Source organism: Triticum aestivum, unplaced genomic scaffold (genome assembly GCF_018294505.1).
Source record: "Triticum aestivum cultivar Chinese Spring unplaced genomic scaffold, IWGSC CS RefSeq v2.1 scaffold9659, whole genome shotgun sequence".
Classification (NCBI taxonomy): Eukaryota; Viridiplantae; Streptophyta; class Magnoliopsida; order Poales; family Poaceae; genus Triticum; species Triticum aestivum.
The window spans coordinates 1-7,823 of NW_025232147.1; the positions used below are offsets into that span (position 1 = coordinate 1).

At 43.8% G+C, this 7,823-nt stretch overlaps 1 pseudogene; it reads left to right on the top strand.

The window, feature by feature from the left end:
• Positions 1-14: 14 nt before the first annotated feature.
• LOC123175914 (probable serine/threonine-protein kinase WNK9) lies at positions 15-6,134 on the top strand (annotated as a pseudogene).
• Positions 6,135-7,823: the final 1,689 nt, after the last annotated feature.

A 7,823-nucleotide genomic window follows, 5' to 3' on the forward strand; every position in this document is an offset into this window, starting at 1 on the left:
TCAGCTTCTCTGTAGGAACCCGTAGCGATCATCCGTTGGTCCTGACGTGCCCTCCATCGCCGTTCGCCGTCGTGTCCGACTCCGGCCGCTGCTGCACGCCATTGCCGCCGCCGCTCCGGCCACCCTCTGCCCGCGTCCTCACGCGCGCGTCCGCACGTGGCCTCGCTCGCCGCGCCCGCTGCTGCCCGACCACACGGTAGCCATCGTCTCCGAGCTCGCCTTGGTTGTGCTCTTGCGCGCTCGCGCCCGCCTGCGTCTGGTCGTGCTCGCTGCTGCCCGCGCCCTGCCGCACCCTGCGTCTGCTCACGCGCCCCTGGCCGAGCGCCGCCCGCAGCCGCTGCTACCCCGTGCGTTGTTGTTTGCTGTTCCCGCGGCCGCGCTGCTACTCTGCTTCTGCTGCTCTCCAGCTACTGCTGCTACCGCTGCTGCTTTTGCTTCTTGCTGCTCTTGCCGTTGTCGCTGTTCTTGCACTGCTGCTGCTCTTGCTTGTTGCACCGCTGCTACTTTGCTAGCGTTGCCTGCTGCCCCTAGCTATCGCTGCTGCTTGGCCATGGCCACTAGGTGCGATTTGTGCACATGTGTGTGAGGCACGGCTGTGCCTTGACATTTGTGGTCGGCCCAATTTGATTAGGGGTAGGATTAGTTTATAATTTCAGATTAGGTTTGTGGAGTAATTAAGGACTAATTTAGTCTAAGCTAAGTGGCCGCATGTGTAGTTAGACTAATCTCTACTCCTAATAAAGCAGTTGGTGAATAGTCTGCGTGGTTTATTTTTGTTGGTTTACCCACCTCCGTTTTATTTTCGTCCCACCTCTTTTGATTTATTTTCGTCCTTCCTCCCACCTCCTATTTTCGTTGGGTTTTTTCGTCGGGTTTTTTTCTCCGGTCTTTATTCATCCCCTTCCCACTGGTTTTACAGTGCAGAGAAAACCATCTGCGCACCCCCCTCCACGAATTCATGCATCTCACCCTCCCTCCTGCACGAGCATCCGCCGCCGCCGGTGCGTTGGCTGCCTCCCTCCCCCATCGCCGGCCACCTCTCGCGCCTCATAGCCGGTCGCCTTCCTCCACCGGATGCCGACCACCTACTTCACCCCGCCGACCACCTACATCCCAGCCGCCGGCCATGACCAGATCCGCACCGGCGTTCCCGCATCGGCGCCACCACGACCATGCAGCGGCAGAGGAGTCCTCCTCCTCCCACCACCACCGCTGCCACCACCGCGCCCTCCTCCTTCCACCTCCACACCCATCCATCCCTCCCTGCTCGCGCCCGAAACCCTAGCCCGCGGGCGGCCATGGTGACCGAGCTCAGGATCCGCAGCATCTTCCTCTCCTCCGAGAGCAAGAGCGGCAACTTCTGCAAGGGTATGCCATGAATCCCTTCTCTTCTTCTGGCCTTCTTCCTCTCCATATCTGATTCGTGTGTGTGGTCTATATATGCAGTCAGTTTGCTCCCTCCAATCTCCTCTGCATGCGTGAAGGGGCCCGGCCAAGGAGAAGCTGCTGCTGCTGCAGGTTCTTCCTCCTCCCCGCTGTAGGTGGTAAGCCATATCCCTCTCCCTCCTTCTCTCTCACCCCCATCTTGTCTCTGTAGGCAAGCAGTCTGCATGTTAGCAGGCACATGAATCAATCAAAATACCTTTTTGATTGATATATACGTGTACTGAGAGGAGAACCATGTTAAAGAATCACAGTGTGTGATGTTATATTTTGTTTCCTGCTAAACTCCGAGGTTGCATTCATTTCCTTGAACAAATGTTTGAACCTTTTGCTGTAAATTTGTAGATTGAATTTAATTGTCACAACTTTTTTGGTTGCTGCTTGCCTGAATGAAATCAGTAGACATTATTCAGATAACTGAATTAGACGTTGTTGTGTGTAGTCTTTGTTGGAAATACATACTGTACCGACAGACAAATGAAGTTCACTGAGAAATCTATGGTTTTGACCAAGACGAGGATTGAGTACTCTTATCTCATTCATCATTACAAGTTGTATCTTTTAGAATTAGGTGTTCGTACAGTTACCATTTACTGTATATTATTTCTACAGTAACTGTCAGGATTAGGTGTTTGTAGATTGAATGCTTGCGGCAAAGGGATGGGCTTGCACCCTTTTATGTTCTAGACTAGGCATGCTAATGAAAACATTCCCGTACATGTAGGTCATGTGCATATAAACTCCACTTCTTATATTACTTATCTATCCTTTAACAGCTTATGTGTGGGATTTGCTTCGAAAGTTGTCCACGTGAGTCAATGGGTGCTGCTTCATGTGGGCATTCTTTCTGTGGTGTATGTTGGGGAGGTTTGTTCTCTTCTTATATCCCCTTGCTTTGGATGGTCATACTTTACAATGCCCTTGCCTAGATAATTGTGCCATGAATACGCTTGGTGATGGACCAAGTGTGCCTAACTATCTATTAAGTTACCCTTGATTTTTCTTCTGACTGAACACATAGATGTTTACCGTAGCTGCATGTCAGCATATCTTCCTCAATCAAAGTTGAGCATGTGGGCATTTTACTGGAGTGTGTTCCTGAATATGTTTTTCTGAAAAAAGCATTGATGGGAATTTATAGTCATGCGTGAACACAAACAATTGTATTATGCTTTTTTCCTATAGCGTGAACGCAAACAAATGTATTATGCATTTTCCTGATAGGTTGCAAGCCTGCAGTGTTATTGTTGCACAACATTGGCCATGCTCCTCCAAATTGATAACAATTTTTTTTGGTTCTCATTTCTTATATGCAATAATATCACTTGTTGGGCATAAATGCTGTATTTGAATGCTCTAGGATCTAGCCGTTTGGAGTTATATATTGGATAGTATATTATTACCTGTTTGAACCATTTTGAAATTGAGTAGATAAAAAGTCCATAGATTCGGGGTCGACCATTTCCTCAAAGAAGTCCATAGGTTGCATGGTGCCAATCATGGATTGATGATTCTGTCATGGGTTCCTCAGAGAAGATGGCACAACTGAATACGGAGATCCGTCTGTTGAAGACGCTGAGGCACAAGAACATTCAGAAGTTGTTTGCCTCATGGATTGATGAGGATAAGAAGACAGTTAACATCATCACAGAGCTCTGCACATCCGGCAGTTTGAGGCAGTATGTACCTTTTCTTTAGCTCCACCAATCTGCCTCGTTCGTAATGTTTTGCCTCATTCAGTTATGGATTACCCTTTCTGTTTATAAGTTTATGTACTTTATTGAATTGGTTTCTTAGTAACCAACCATGCTGGAGTCTGTTGTTGTATGGAGAAAGTTTGATTGAAATTTAACCACGCATAGAGTTCACTCTTATCGCCCTTTCATTCAGTACATTCTGATCATTGAAATTTGGAATGATAACCAGGTTCCGTAAGAAGCACAATAAAGTCTGTATGAAGGCTATGAGAGGATGGGCAATACAGATATTGACAGGGCTGGAATATCTAGGCAGTCAGGAACCAACCATTATTCATAGGGATTTAAAGTGTGACAACATATTCATAAACGGTCATGATGGACAAGTGAAGATTGGCGACTTTGGTCTGGCGACATTTTTGCATCAACGGAAAACGAGAAGTATCAAAGGTGTGTGGAATTGTGTTTTTCTAACAGCTACAGATGTGTTAAATATATACATATATTCTGTTTACTGTAGATTTACTCTTAATGATACGACACACTCACAGCGTACTTTGTCTTAGAAATAATATTTTTAGGAAAGCTTGTACTAACAAGAGTTGTGTCATCAAAATGCAGGCACATTAGAGTTTATGGCACTAGAACTCTTCACTGGGAATTACAACGAGTTGGTGGATATATATTCATTTGGGATGTGCATGCTTCAAATGGTGACATGTGAATATCCATACAGTGAATGTGAAGGCAAGCCATGGATATACAAGAAAATTTCTGAAGTAAGTGCTTTGGGGTCCACAAAGTACCCATCCTTTTTGAAAGATTATCTATCAAACAGCAACTGATTTTTGTCCAATGCTTTTTTATATAGGGTATAAAACCAGCTGTGCTTTCCAAGGTTGAAGATGCAGAAGAGGTTTCATAGAAATCTGTTTGGCTCCGCCAGCTGAAAGACTTTGTGCAAGTGAGCTCTTGAAGAACTGTTTCCTCTAGAAAGACAAGCCTATCCCAGCGCCTCCTATTTCAGTCTCCCTGGTCTCGAGTGTGACTAAAGATGGGCGGCAGTCTGCCAGTTTCATGCTATGGAAGGGTGAATTCTCACTAAAAGGCGACATGCATGTCACTAACCATGTTAATTTATCGCTAAGATTTCCTGACCCCAATGGTAAGTAGAGCACCCAAGAAACCTCTTTTCGATGAACTTGACACTTCATCCTACACTGACACGTCAAATTGTTTCAGGTTGTTTTAAGAATGCCGAGTTCCCGTTCAATGTGGACCAAGATACCAGCCTTTCTGTGGCTCTGGAAATGGTCTACACTTTTGGACGGTGGCGGCGGAGGCAGAGGCTATGGCTCGATAGCGAGACGAGTCTGTTGAGAATAGCCAGCGACGGGCTCTTTTCTTTCGCTTGCTCTGTTTTAAAAAAAGAGGTTCGGGGTTCTTTTTTTTGTACAGAGAATTTACCACAGTATTGGAAATACTCTGGTTTTGATAATACAGTTTTTAGTGCTAACCAAATAGGTCACTGTAAATAAAACCATGGTAAGTAAAAAAACTGCAGTATTCTAAGAATACTTAAAGAAATACTTTGCTATCAAACAGGGCCTCAAAGTAATTAAAACCATGGTGTTCCTAAAAACTGTAGTATTTCCAGAATACTTAGAAAATACAGAGCTATCAAACAGGCCCTGAATCATCAATTGGAGGTGGTAGTATGAGATTTAAAAAATCTGACAGTGTAGGAGATATCTAACTCCATGGCAATGTTCGATGGATGTTCTGCGAATTGCTCGCAAGCCATGAAAAATTGGGGTTTAACACAGCATATATATTGTCTTAGACACTCATGATCTGGTGATAGTTTTAATTGCCTTGATCTTTGTTTTGTAGTACAGACAAGAATAGCTTCAATGACAGCATCTCGAATCATCAAGTTGTGTGACTTCCCTCTTGAGTGGGTGTTGTATTTTAGCAGGCCTATATTTGAAATAGTTGAGAGCCACTTTTGTTATTTCTATATGGGTGCACACCAAATTATACCTTCCGAGAAGATTAATGTGCTCATGATTTACCTTCTGAAAAAGGGAACTTGTGATCCATCTGCGCGCAATGAGCTGGAGGCGGGGGGCACAAAAGGACACTAAGCCACCCCAGATTGTTACGACACAGTGGTGCCACTGTGTGGGCATCAACACGAGGAGTTGATGCAACTGCAACACAGGGCAGCAGCGGTATGACGACTTCAACATGAGTCCTGGTGAGAAGAACGCGGGAGCTAGGATATAGAGCCAGATGTTGTGTATGTATAAGAATTTCATCTACGCTTATATTATTTTGCAGGGTCCTAATGCATTCACTGTTCTAATTTCTCCTGGATGCATCGGAACGCACTGCTACCAAGTGTAATACTCTTGAAACGAACACATATACTTAGTATTCTGGGAAATAAAGGAAACTATGGAATAATGAGGACCCTGGTCTTCTATGTAAACTAGATACTGATCCTACATGGAATTTCTATGTAAAAATTACTAACATAGTGGAGAAGCGCACCACTTGATGTCCTGAGCCTTCGCACAGCCAGCAAGTGCTTTGGCTAGGCTTGTGTTGGATGGTAGAAAGTTTTGGCTCAGGTTGTTGTTTGTTCATTTGGCATGACTACTTGTAGGCGGTATTTTATTGTTAGTTTCAACATTATTTCAACTCTGTTGTTTCGGTCTGTGCTTATTATAGTATTCTGGCTAGATAGTGTTCACATCGTAGTACCTATACTTCACATGTACTCCCTCCGTCCCTTGATTTAGTACAACTTTAGTATACTTACACATGCTGACATGTGTTGTTAGTCATTCTTTCCTGTGTATGAAGGATGATAGGATTCTTGTAATAGTTAAGAGTACCATTTTCAAAAATTTGGTGAACTACTGTAAAGATGTTGCAATTTTGCCAGATTATAACCTCTCCTCCTGAGTAAGTGATGCAATCTTTTCATATTGGTTGAGCCTTAGTACCTCCAATGTTGACAATTGTCATTGGCATCATATAATAGTATCATTAATTGTAAATGGAATTAGTTCAATTATTTTGTTCCAAAATGCTCAAAACTAGAAGTCCTTTCAGTGGCACTTTGTGCAATACACTTCCAGTGCCATTCTCTAAGTAATGTTTGTCACTTTGATTTTAATTTGTCTAAATATGATTAGCAATATTTTTTCCTTGGGGTTTGCATGCCCTTGAAATCTGGTATTGTTGTAAGATGATGTATGTTCAAGCAATCCAACTCACTATACAAAGTTCAACATGTCTTTATTCATGCGTCCCAAAATTATTTGTGCAGTCTAGGGACGTGAATATGCCCAATGACAAAACTTAAATGTGAAGCATTGTCTTCCCCAATTCCACATGCACATATGTATAATTTAGTGCAATTGTTATTTCACAGGCAACTAAACTTTCAATTGTGTCGGTTGATTCTTGTGAAAATGGCACAAAGCCTCATAACAGAAGACGATGGTGTTGTGGTGAGCACCCAGCGTAACAAAGCCTCATAACAGAAGACGATGGTGTTGTGGTGAGCACCCAGCGTAACAAAGCCTCATAACAGAAGACGATGGTGTTGTGGTGAGCACCAACGAGATGCGGGGACGCCGGCAAGGTCTCGGCCAGGAGTGACCTGGAGCCGGCGATGACATGTAGAAGCGGCCCAGGTGGAGGGGATTCAAATCTTGATGTTTCCGGTGGGGTGTGTGTGTGTGTGTTCCTTAGAAAATTTGATGCCCAAGGAGGTGTAGAGGGGATGGTCGCCCGCGGTGGTAGCACGACGGAGGAGACGGAGGTGGCATGTTGGTGAGGCAGCACCACCGATCGTAGGGAACAAGAGCAGCCGGTTGGGCCGGTGACACATGGGGAGGGGGAGGAATGGGCAAATCATGTTGGGGAAGGAAGTTGTTATTCTTCGTCTAAGGGAAAATATTTTATGTTAGAAGAAAGATGTCCAACTATTTGGTTCAGATTTCATACTGGCAGACAACTCACGAAAATCGAATGACCCATTTTTCTCCAGACACTTAGGTGGTTTCAGATTCCCAAAAAAACACAGCACCTAAATATATTATTGTGTGTATAATTGAGCAATGAATTAATTGAAGCGAGAAATCTGAGAGGATGGAGAAGTAAGATGCACAAGGTAGAAAATAAGCAGAGAGGGTTCATAGTTTGAGATCGAGATAGATAGATAGAAGGTGGTGGAGGAATAAGAATAGTGACTTATTGATAAAGGAAATGGTGTATGTGAGTGACTTAATGATAAAGGAAATGGTGTATGTTAGATCAAATTGGTGTTTTTGGAGGATTGATGCAATTGGTGTTGAAATAATAAAATGTGCATGCTCTTGTTGCAACATACAGGTTATGTATGCCCCTGTTGCAACATACATGTCTCATTGGCATCTATCGGTCGTCAATGCCAAAAAAATACGAGATTCAAGTATTGGCCTGAGTTGATGCTCGGTCAAACGGAGTGACCTTGTTGCTATTGTAACCACAAACATAAACTAAAGCAGGTGTTGGATTTCAAGCTGGTGTTAAAGATCTATCCATTATTTTTGGTCCTCTTTATATAACTTTTGTTTGCCTCAAACTCTACTTTATTTTTCATATAAAATAGTTACTGGGAATTAA